At 48.5% G+C, this 12,634-nt stretch overlaps 1 protein-coding gene across 3 annotated transcripts in view; it reads left to right on the top strand.

Annotated features, from left to right (window-relative positions):
- The window catches only part of SLC37A2 (solute carrier family 37 member 2), a 142,072-nt gene that overhangs the window by 46,080 nt on the left and 83,358 nt on the right, over nucleotides 1-12,634 (top strand). The window lies entirely within an intron of this gene.

Here is a 12,634-nt window from a genome sequence, read left to right as displayed (position 1 = left end):
TCACCCGCTCTTTCTCTAATGTAATTGTTTCTAAACTATGTGTTTGTGTGTGTGGGAAGACACCAAATGGAGTCACAGAAATATCCAACGGGGGTCACTAGTGAGTCTCAGTGAAATTAAGTCAACTACCCAGCCGCTTGTACTGGATCAGCTTGTAAGATGTGTAACCTGGTGGGGGATGGGGACTAAATCATGCAGAAGGTGGTGCCTAAATGCGACAAATTAAGAGCCAATTAGCAGCTTTTCATGGTTACTTTCTGGCGGGAAATGAGGGTTGTGAATTGCGCTTACCACTTCCTTCCTTACAGTCTATGCTGGCAGGGCCGGTCTTAGCAAGTGCGGGGCCCTATGCAGACCAATTTGATGGGGCCCCACCCTAGCCCCGCCCCCTAGCTCCGCCCCCTCCCTAGCTCCAGGGCCGGCCACCCCTCCCTCCAAGCTCCCAGACCGCTCCCTCCAAGCTCCAAGGCCCCCAGCTCCAGGGCCTCCCTCCCTCCCTCCCAGTCATTTTTTAACATCCCCCTCTAAAATCCAGTACTAGGTATGCCGAGAATACAAAACACTCATGACCTATAGAGCAATTCTACCATACCATAAGCAGTCATTTCTACTAAATCACACAAAGAAAAGGAAAACATCTTAAAACACTACAGTGAGCACTAGAGCATCAATTCACCTATTGTAAAATGAAACCAGACAGAATAGTACAGATCATCGTCGATCCTGCACAGTCAATGACAAGTGAAAGCCATGTCTTTTTCACAAACACAGATACACCCTAATCCACTATAGAATAAGTAGTAATATTAAAACTTTCTATTTAGACAAAAATTAAACTGAACCCCCAAGATGCCAGACTCTGCATTCAATGCAACAACACAGAAACAGAAAATGTCCCCTAGTACTGTGCAAAATATAAAGACAGCAGATGTAAATTTGAAAAAAAACCTAACAAATACCAATCACCACTTTACAAATTAACAAATAGAAATAAAACAAATATAGAAAATAAAATAATACCATTTTATTGGACTAATAGATTTAGCTTTCAGAGGCCAAAACATCCTTCCTCAGGTCAATATAGTATAGTACTGTTACAGTATCCTATCCTGACCTGCGGAAGGGGGTTTTGTTCTCCGAAAGTTAGACAAAATGTATTAAAATTAGTCCAATCAAAAGATTACCTTGTTTACATGTTCTATATTATAAACATTTATTAACACATCTACAATACTACTTTATCCTAAAGCAAAAAAAATAAAAATATATATTTTATTTACAGTTTGTTGTCTCAGGTTTCTCCTTTCCTCATCTTCTTTTCACTGTCTTCCTTCCATCCAGCATCTGTCTTCGGTCTCTCTCTGCCATCCAGTGTCTGCCCTCTCTGCTGTCCCCTCCATCCAATGTCTGCCCTCTCTCCCTGCAACTTCCATCCACATCTGCCCTCTATCTCTGCCCCTTCCATGATCCATCCACCATCTGCCCCTGTCTGCCCTCTCTTCCCCCCCATCCATTCACTGTCTGCCCTTTCTATCCCTTCCATCCACTGTCTGCCCTTTCTCTCTCTGCCCCTTCAATCCACCATTTGCCCTCCCTCTGCCATCCATCCAGGGTTTGCCCTCCCTCTCGCTCCCCCATCCAGGATCTGCCCCTCTCTCCGCCCCTTTTTTTCAGCCCCCAGTTCCAGCCCCACTATCCCATCAGTCCCAAGCTTCAGCCCCCCAGCCACTTCTCCCTGTCCCCTTTTCAGCCCCCAGTCCCCAGTTTCAGCCTCCAGTCCCAGTACTAGCCCCCTTATCCCACCTACCCTCCTTTTCAGCCCCCAGCCCCCAGTCCCCTTCATCCACATGCCTTGTATTAGGGCCCCCTTTTCAGAACCATTCTCCCACCTGACCCACGCATGCCCCATTTTCCCACCAGCCCCAGGCCCCATATGGCCCCTTCTCAGACCCCAGTGACAGTCCCCTTCTCCCATCCAAAAACCCCAGTCCCCTCCCCACCCGTCCCCTTCAACCATCCAAGAACCCCCTCCCCACCCCCTTCTCCCATCCGTGATTCCCCTCCCCAACCCCAGTCCCCTTCAACCATCCAAGAACCCCCTCTCCACCCCCTTCTCCCATCCGTGAATACCCCTCCTACCTCAGTCCCCTTATCCCATTCAAGAACCCAGTCCCCTCCCCACCTGTCCTCTTCTCCCATCCGAGAATCCCCTCCCCAACCCCAGTCCCCTTCAACCATCCAATAACCCCCTCCCCACCCCCTTCTCCTATCCGTGAATACCCCTCCCACCTCAGTCCCCTTATCCCATTCAAGAACCCCAGTCCCCTCCCCACCTGTCCTCTTCTCCCATCCGTGACCCCCTCCCCAACCCCAGTCCCCTTCAAACATCCAATAACCCCCTCCCCACCCCCTTCTCCCATCCGTGAATACCCCTCCCACCTCAGTCCCCTTATCCCATTCAAGAACCCCAGTCCCCTTCCCACCCGTCCCCTTCTCCCATCCGACAATCCCCTCCCCAACCCGTCCCTTTCAACCATCCCCCTCCCCACCCCCTTCTCCCATCTGTAAATACCCCTCCCACCTCAGTCCCCTTATCCCATTCAAGAACCCCAGTCCCCTCCCCACCTGTCCTCTTCTCCCATCCGTGACCCCCTCCCCAACCCCAATCCCCTTCAATCATCCAATAACCCCCTCCCCACCCCCTTCTCCCATCCGTGAATACCCCTCCCACCTCAGTCCCCTTATCCCATTCAAGAACCCCAGTCCCCTTCCCACCCGTCCCCTTCTCCCATCCGAGAATCCCCTCCCCAACCCCAGTCCCTTTCAACCATCCCCCTCCCCACCCCCTTCTCCCATCCGTGATCCCCCTCTCCACCTCCCCATTTGAGAACCCCCACCCCCCACCCTTCTCACATCTGAGTCCCTCCCCCCCCCCCGACCCACCTACCAGCTGAGCTCCATTCTGCCGCCCACCACCATTCACTGCCTTTAAAAAAACAATTTGGAAGCGTCGGAGAGACAGTGACAGGCAGCACCTCGTGTCTGCTACTAAAAATCTCTTCGACGTCGTTCGGGCCTTCCCCACATTGAGTCCTGCCCGCCCTCGCGGTAATTGGAAGTTACCTCAGAGGAGGGCGGGACTCAATGTGGGAAGGCCCAATGACGTTGAAAAGATTTTAGTAGCAGGGCGGGCAGACGCGAGGCGCTGCCTGTCACTGTCTTCGGCGCTTCCAAATTGCGTTTTTAAAGGCAGGAGTGACAGGAGAGCAGCGACTCGGAGCACCCCCCCCCCACCCGCTGACATCGGGGGGGGGGGCGGACCGCCCCCACCACGCCGCCGTCACGCATCGGATTCATTGGGAGGGAGGGAGGACAGAAGGACAGACTGGAGCTCGGATGGACTGGAGCTCGGGCGGGCGGGGCGACCTGAGGCGCGCGCGGGGCCCCACTGAGCGCGGGGCCCTATGCGGCCGCCTCGCCTTAAGACCGGCCCTGTATGCTGGAGCAGGTTCCTGACGGAAAAGTCCATAATCTGCTATTGAGAAAGAAATGGAGAAACCACTACTGCGGTTCCTGGGATCAATAGCATGGAGTCTTGCTATTCTTTGGGATTCTGTCAGGTACTTGTGAGCTGGCTTTGCCACTGTTGGAAGCAGGATCCTGGGCTAGATGGACCATCAGTCTGCCCCAATATGGCAATTATGTTCTTTTACATAAAGAATGTGGCTTGGTCCGCTCATTTCACGTGGGTCCTGTGCCCAGTTTTAGGGTTGCAGCTGGCTGATATTTGATGTGCCTGGTATGTTTCACAGAGAAGCCAGCAGCAGGGAGTACAAAAAACTAACCAATATAAGTACCATTTTTCTGCTGCTGATTGCCAGCAACCAGGCCTGTTTCTCGTGTGTGCCGGGCTAAGTCCGCTGCTTCATCCGGAGCTTTCTTTTCTGTGGCACTGTGCTGCCCCGTTGTCCCAGCATTCCTTATTTACCCTGCCTGCTCCCAAATCCCAACTGCACCCCTTCGACTGAAACCTTCAGTGAACCGAGGGGCTATATATCTACAGTGGCCTGAATAGTTCAAACATCAGCTGATGTGGGTGAGAGAGTGACAGAGAAAGAGGAGTCATAGGAGGCTGGGTAGGGGATGAGAGACTGAAGAATGTACTGGGGGCTAGGGAGGGAATGAGTGACAGTGAAAGAGCTACAGCTGGTGAGGGGATGAGTGGCAGAGGATGGTAGATGAGGGTGGAGAGGGTGAGTACAGAGCAGGGACTGTCTTTTTGTGTATGGTGTACAGCGCTGTGTATGCCTTGTAGCGCTATAGAAATGATAAGTAGTAGTAGTACAGAGGGTAAAAGGTAGAGAAGGGTATAGGAGGTGGAGAAAGGAGAGAGACAGAGGGCAGAGGGAAGCTAAAGACTGGATGAGAGTGGGAGATGGAAAGCTGTTATGTACAGTAGGTGAACGGTGAAAAGGAGGAGACTAAAGGCTGGAGGGTATGAGAAAAGGAGGGAGGAGGGAGAAAGGAAAAATAAAAATAAAATGGAAAGATCAGTGTCAAAGACAAGTACAGAAGGAAGAGGAGAAGAGAGAAGAAATGGAAAGAAGATGCTGTGAAGACAGACACAAAGAAAGTGGAAAAGAGAGATTGGAACTAACTCAATAAAAAAAAAAAAAATGTCCAGACAACAAAGATAGACAATCAAAAACCTTTCTTTTCAGTTTTTATGGATTAGATTATGTCACCATGAAGAATGTTGCATCTCTTCTATTTTTGTATGTGGTAAAATACAGTAGGAAATACATTTCTATTTCCCTATTCCGGTACTGCCTCTTTGGGATTTGTGTTTCAGTTTTTGGCTGCATGTTTCTGTTTCTATTTTCTGGTCCTTTATTCTGTCTGAGGTGAGGGTTGGTCCATGTTCTGTGTGTGTTACTAAGGCAAAGGATTCTGACAGTAGCAGTTCCTAATTTGGGGTTTGTAGCAGTCCTGCGTAGTCTTTTTGCCCTATAGGAGTATGGCCGTTGTAGGATTCAGTATAACATTTGTATTTTCCTTTTCATAGATAGCAGTGTTACAGTTTGAATCCTTGCAGTCAATGCTGGTATGGTATTTGCTTACGCTGTGAGTCTTTTTTTTGCAGGGTAACACGTTAACTGCATTAACCTGCACTTACAAGGTAACACACTCCAGTTAATCTAGTCTAAAGTGTCTGGCAGTGGAACGTGAGTGTATCATTGTTCCTGAGATGTTACCACTGTTTGAATATTTGTATATTTTGTTAATGGTAAGTGGAAGGGGAAAGCATCCTCCCTTCGTTGTTGGGGAATGTGGGACGTGTGTTAAAGCAATGGAGGGGCGGAGTTTAATATATTGACATTCTGCCTAGTCCTACCTAGACATGATACTTCCACAGAGAAGAAAATTGTTGGTAGTTTTACAAGATGGCTGAAATTGGAACTGATGACCATTGGGGACAGTGAGAAGGTCACATATCACTGGAGGGATTGTATTGCATGGTGGGGGTGCGGGCACAGGGTCGCTAACTCACTCACCTTAGGTGGACCATTTGTAGTTTTACCTCATTTCATGCATGGAGTTGTAGTTCTGTTTGTTCAAGAGATCTCTCTTAGATAATAAGAGGTACAGAACCGTGAATCCAATGTGAGAAAACCAGAGGTAGATCAGGCTGTTCAACTGACCTGGGATGAGCTGGCAACCTATAAGAGAAAGAGACTTGGTGTTTGGTGCTTCTGTGTACACTGGTGATTAATTTAGAAACATTATTCGCCTTTTAGTCATGCATAAACCAGCGTTTACATGTTTGTATATCATAAGCATCTAAATCCCAATTTTACAAAGCTGACATATAAATGTCTAAAATTGAAAAACATAAACGTCTAAAACTGAAAAATGTCTAACATTGAAAAACATGTGCGAGATTATGACAAGCTAAAAAAAATGAACGTGCATTCCATATTTCAGAAGAGAAATACACATCCTCGCTGGCCTGGCCCTGCCAGTTGAAGAGGTCCACCTACTCTCTGCCCCAAAAATGCCCCTTCCAAATAAAATTAAATGTAGAAAACAATCAATATATCATCACCTGAAAACAAGTGCGCTATGTGCACCTGATGCAAAACAGAGAAAATGAGAAGTAAAGGTTAATGTTCTTATTATATATCAAATTTTACTTTTTTACTTGAGATAGGGCTTTGCCCAAGTTAGAACAGTTTGACATGGAAGAAGATTTCACAACAGTGTACTGAAATATATGTCTATCTAATTTCATGCAAAAAAGTGCTCATATGACACTTTCCACCTTATAATTGAAAGAGAAAAACGCCTAGATTTCGACCCAAATCGGGAGATAGACGTTTATCTCACAAAAACGAATAAATCGGTATAATGGAAAGCCGATTTTGGACGTTTTCAACTGCACTCCATCGCGGAAGCGTACAAAGTTGACGGGGGCGTGTCGGAGGCGTGGCGAAGGTGGAACTGGGGCGTGGTTATCGGCCGAGGAGAGATGGGCGCCTTTCGCCGATAATGGAAAAAAAGTATGCGTTTGTAGCTAGAATTTAGGGCACTTTTCCTGGACCCTGTTTTTTCACGAATAAGGCCCCAAAAAGTGCCCTAAATGACCAGATTACCCCCAGAGGGAATCGGGGATGACCTCCCCTGACTCCCCCAGTGGTCACTAACCCCTCCCACCACAAAAAATGATGTTTCACAACTTTTTATTTTCACCCTCAAATGTCATACCCACCTCCCTGGCAGCAGTATGCAGGTCCCTGGAGCAGTTGTTAGGGGGTGCAGTGGACTTCAGGCAGGTGGACCCAGGCCCATTCCCCCCCTACCTGTTACAATTGTGCTGCTTAATGCTTAGTCATCCAACCCCCCCAAACCCACTGTACCCACATGTAGGTGCCCCCCTTCACCCCTTAGGGCTATAGTAATGGTGTAGACTTGTGGGCAGTGGGTTTTGAGGGGGATTTGGGGGGCTCAACACACAAGGGAAGGGTGCTATGCACCTGGGAGCTCTTTTACCTTTTTTTTTGTTTTTGTAAAAGTGCCCCCTAGGGTGCCCTGGCATGTGAGGGGGACCAGTGCACTACGAATCCTGGCCCCTCCCACGAACAAATGCCTTGGATTTATTCGTTTTTGAGCTGGGCGCTTTCATTTTCCATTATCACTGAAAAACAAAAACGCCCAGCTCACAAATTGTCGAATAAAACATGGACGTCTATTTTTTACGAAAATACGGTTCGGTCCGCCCCTTCACGGACCCGTTCTCGGAGATAAACGCCCATGGAGATAGACGTTTTCGTTCAGTTATGCCCCTCTTTGGTTTCCAGGCAGTGATACATAGAAACTGCTTCATGTGTGGAATTCCTTGCAAGAGGGCAGTGCATACCACTCCCAAATCCTGCGCTTTCCAGAAATACAGTGATAAACTCCCCCTTGTGAATACATTAATAATGCTATGAAGAGTGTCAGAATTTGAAGAGGTGAGTTCCAAAACCTGTTTGATATGTGAAATAGTCACTAAAAGGCATTTCTTCATAAGGTATATGATAGTCAATGAAAAAAAATGTCTTATGTTGGCTAGAATTCTTGAAAATAAAAATTTGCATTTATCCAGGGGACAGCTTTTTGTACCTGACAGGTTTGGGAACTCACCTCTTCCTTTATTGTTTCACAGTAAGGGCTAGATTCAAAAGATGGCGCCCAAAGTTAGGCGCCAGGATGATTTGTGCTTAGCTAATATTCTTCGCAGACCGTCTTTAGAGAATACTAGCTTAGCATGTATTTCACGCCTAACTGTGGGCATGAACAGCTGCTATAAATTCTTGTGCCCAATTGATGGTAGTTAGGTGAGATAATGCAGGTATTCTATAACATCGCAACTAATTCCTGGGAACGCCCTGACCCACCCATGCCCCTCCCATATCCATGCCCCCTTTGGCACGTATGTTATAAGTACTTTACATAAGTGTTGTCATACTGGGACAGACAGAAGGTCCATCAAACCCAGTGTCAACAGTGGCCAATCCAGGTTGCAAATACCTGGCAAGATCCCAGAACAGTAAAACAGATTTTATGTTGCTTATCCTAGAAATAAGCAGTGCATTTTCCCAATTCCATCTTAATCACGACTTATGGACTTTTCTTTTAAGAAATTATCCAAACCTTTTTCAAACCCCACTAAGCTAACTGCTTTTACCACATTCTCTGGCAACAAATTCCAGAGTTTAATTACACGCTGAGTGAAGAAACATTTTCTCTAAGGACAAGCAGGCTGAAATAATCCTCACAAGTGGGTCGGTGGTCCACGCCGGCCCAGGAACAGGCATGTGAAATAGCAAAAACTTTTGCTGGATCCTTCTGAGCGCGCTGCACCTCCAACTGCGCATGCACTGAGTACCTTCCCGCTCGCTGCACGGCCACATTCAGTTACTTTTTTTCTGCATGAGAAGCGGCAGCTGTATAACTGGCTCTGCTTTGTCGCCCGGGGAAGCCTTCAGTGCATTTTTTGTGGCTTTTTTGCCTCATTTTTTTCCTTTTCTTTCTTAGTTTACTAAAAATAATAATAATAATAATTTTCCTTTTATTTCTTAGGTTTATTTTTTGACCCGCGTTGTTTCCTTTTATTTTAGTCGCAGCCATCCTTAGGCCTGCTCGGCCGGGTTTTCTTCTTTTTGTGCGTTTTTTCAGCACAATCGCATTTTTGATTCGGCTAGGGCAGTCTTCCTTTCCATGTCATCGAAGACTCCCAGTGGCTTCAAACGCTATTCTCGGCGCAACAGGACCATCTCAGACACTGATACCCATTTGTGGTGTATTCAGTGCCTTGCGCCCGACCATAGCCCAACCAGTTGTACCCTTTGTCTTTATATGAAGAAGATGACTCAACTGGCTTGAGAAGCCCAGAGAGAAAAACTTTTTGGGGCTCAGTCCAGTCCTTCGATGTTGACATCGGCATCGAGGTCGGCGTTGGCACTGAAGGAGGCATCGACGTCGGAAGTAGAGGTAAGCATGGCTGCTGAGAGACCTCGATACACTGGGAGCAGCGAGGCATCGAGTGGGTCTCCACCCGCCTTGAGGCCTCCTGCTATGCAGGGCCCCCAGGACCGTCCATTGTCGGACCTGACCCCGAGGTGATGTGGGGATTCAACGTCATCCTCGTTAGCACTGAGGAACCTCGGTGAGGTGCATCGAGTGAAGGCTAAGAAGCACCGACACTGTTCTCCCTCAACACATAGTGCCAGAAGCTCCGGGGCGCCGGGGACATCAGCACCCAAAAAGTGTCGATGCCAGGAGGACCGCTCCCCCTCCATACAAGCAGTGCCGATGCATTGGTCTCCCAGCAGTTCAGTTCCTGAGCCCTAGGTGACTCTGCCACCGACTGCTCCACCAGCCCCACAGTCTGTACCGATGGAGGCTCTCGACGAGCAGATTTGGGCCTTGATTCCAGAGCTTCTGGAAGGACTGCTGTGTCACACTGCATCAGCGTCAGAGGTGCTTGTGCCTACCTTGCCGTCTGCTGCAGCTATGTCTGGCCCTCCACCCGCGGTGAGGTCTCCAACCTCAGCGCAGCTTGCGACTCCAGTATCAGCTGCCACCCAGGTCGACTCTTTGGAGGAAGCTACGCTACAGTGCGTGCAGGATTCAGCTCCTCATCGCCATCAAGACCAGGGTCTTCAGCATCGAGGCAGGTTTGGTCTCGGAAGTCCCTGAGGGAAGTGCTGTCTGACACCGAGGAAGAATGCTCGTGGGAGTCAGAGGAAGATCCCAGGTACTTTTTCTCAGATGAGTCCTTTGGGATTCCCTCTGAACTTCCCCTCCACCTGAAAGGAGACTGTCTCCTCCTTCTCATCTTTTGTGCGGGAAATGGTTCAAGCCATTCCATTCTCCGTAGGCGTGGAGGATGAGCCCAGGACTGAGATGCTCGAGGTCCTGGACTACACCTCTCCACCTAGAGAGGCAGTGACAGCTCCTTTGCATAAGTTACTCAGAGAAGTCCTTATGCAAAACTGGGCGCCCCCTCTGTCTGTCTGTCCTCATTGTCCTGAAGAAGACAGATTCCCAATATTGGATCCATGGGGAGACTGGGTTGATGAGGTCTCAGTTACTCCACAACTCCATGGTGGTGAACTCTGCCCTCAAAAGAGCCAAGAGTACTAGAGACAATGCTTCAGCACCCCCAGGCCAGTGAAGCTAGGACCTTGGACTCTTTTGGGAGGAAAATGTGTCAGGCCACCATGCTCACTGCCCATATACAATCATACCAGCTCATCACGAGCATCCACTTGCAGGACACGGTGTGGTAGCTGTCTACTTTGGTTGATGCCCTCCCTCTGGAGCAGGCCGAACCCTTTTGCCAGCTGGTCAAACAGCAGAAGGTGTGTCATAAATTTTTGGCCAGAGGCGCATACAACACTTTTGATGTAGCATCCAGGAATAACAATGCGCAGACTCTCATGGCTGCGTGTTTCTGACCTGAACCATTCGGTCCAGCAGAGGATAGTGGATGTTTTTTTTTGTTACATTTGTACCCCGCGCTTTCCCACTCATGGCAGGCTCAATGCAGCTTACATGGGGCAATGGAGGGTTAAGTGACTTGCCCAGAGTCACAAGGAGCTGCCTGTGCCTGAAGTGGGAATCAAATTCAGTTCCTCAGTTCCCCAGGACCAAAGTCCACCACCCTAACCACTAGGCCACTCCTCCACTCTTGCTGGGGGGAATAATCTTTTCAGAAAGAAGGTGGAAGATCTGGTTGACCAGATCAAGAGGCACACCGATACTTTGGCTTCTCTCTCCCGCCTAGCGCCTTCTGCTACCATCTCCTCTACTAGGAGGTTTTTTGGTGGGCCTCAGATTGCTCCCTAGTACTATCCTAGGCATAGGTACACTCCCACTGCTCGCCAGCTTCTCAGGCTCAGCCCCAGCATGCTTGTTCACGTCAACAGCATGCACCCAAGGCCCCTGCTGCCCCCCCCCCCTCGCAAAAGCAAAGGATGGGCTTTTGACTGGCTCTAGGCGAGCATAGCCACAGTACAAGTATCCATGCCAGATGACTTGCCGGTTGGGGAGAGGTTAATATTTTTTCACCAAAGGTAACCTGATAACCTCTGATTGGTGGGTTCTTCAAATAGTCTGGTTAGGATACACCCTCAGTCTGGAATCCAAACCTCCAAATTGCCCACCGAGAGCTCATTCCTTCAGTTCTCTGCCCAGGCAGGTACTTGCAGAGGAACTCTCCTCCCTTCTACAAGCCCATGCAGTCGAACCCATTCCACCAGGGGAAGAAGAGCTAGGATTCTATTCCAGATACTTCCTTGTGCAGAAGAAAACAGGGGGGAGGGGTGTGTCCCATCATAGACCTAAGGGCCCCGAACAAATTCCTAGTTCGAGAAAAGTTCAGGATGGTTTCACTTGGCACCCTTCTTCCCATGATTCAGGAAAATGATTGGACTTGAAGGATGCTTATACGCACATCCCAATACTTCCATCTCACAGGAAGTATCATCGTTTTTGACTGGGAATGCAGCACTTCCAGTACCGCGTGCTGCCCTTTGGCCTAGTGTCAGCTCCCAGAGTATTCACAAAATGCCTAGCGGTAGTTGCAGCTGGGAGTGCATGTGTTCCCTTATCTCGACGATTGGCTGGTGAAGAGCACCTCAGAGAACGGTGCTCAGGAGTCCATACGGAAGACTATTCAGGTGCTGGAACTACTAGATTTTGTAATAAATTATCCCATCTCACTCCAGTGGCATGGGCAGACAACCTTCTGTCCCTAGTTCCAAGGTTTGAACATCACAGCAAGTCACAGCTCGGCAGATGTTGAGACTCTTGGGGCACATGGCCTCCACAGTTCATGTTATGCCCATGGCACGTCTGTACATGACATCCGCTCAGTGGACCATAGCTTCTCAGTGGTATCAGGCCACAGGGAATCTAGAAGATGTCCTCCTTCTATCCACCGATTTTCTACATTCTCTTCACTGGTGGGTGGATGATTCGATCCAATTTGACCTTGGGACGTCCATTCCCAATACCTCAGCCACAAAAAGTGCTGACGACGAATGCATCTCTCCTGGGATGGGGAGCTCATGTATATGGGCTTCACACGCAGGGGGTCTGGTCCCACCAGGAAACATCTTTAGATCAACCTTCTGGAGCTCCGAGTGATCTGGAACACTCTCAAGGCTTTCAGAGATCGGCTGTCCAGTCAAATTATCTTACATAAGTATTGCCACACTGGGACAGATCAAAGGTCCATCAAGCCTAGCATCCTGTTTCCAACAGTGGCCAATCCAGGTCACAAATACCTGGCAAGATCCCAAAAAAGCTCAATACATTTTATGCTACTTATCCCAGAAATAAGCAGTGGATTTTCCCCAAGTCAATTTAATAATGGTCTATGGACTTTTCCTTTAGGAAGCCGTCCAGACCCTTTTTAAACTCCGCTAAGCTAACTGCCTTTACCACATTCTCTGGCAATGAATTCCAGAGTTTAATTACACGTTGAGTGAAGAAATATTTTCTCCGATTTGTTTTAAATTTACAACTTTGTAGCTTCATCGCATGCCCCCTAGTCCTAGTATTTTTGGAAAGAGTAAACAAATGA

This window comes from Microcaecilia unicolor, chromosome 12 (assembly GCF_901765095.1).
Source record: "Microcaecilia unicolor chromosome 12, aMicUni1.1, whole genome shotgun sequence".
Classification (NCBI taxonomy): domain Eukaryota; kingdom Metazoa; phylum Chordata; class Amphibia; order Gymnophiona; family Siphonopidae; genus Microcaecilia; species Microcaecilia unicolor.
Note: the sequence above shows the minus strand (reverse complement) of the source record. Positions and strands in the feature narration are given on the sequence as shown.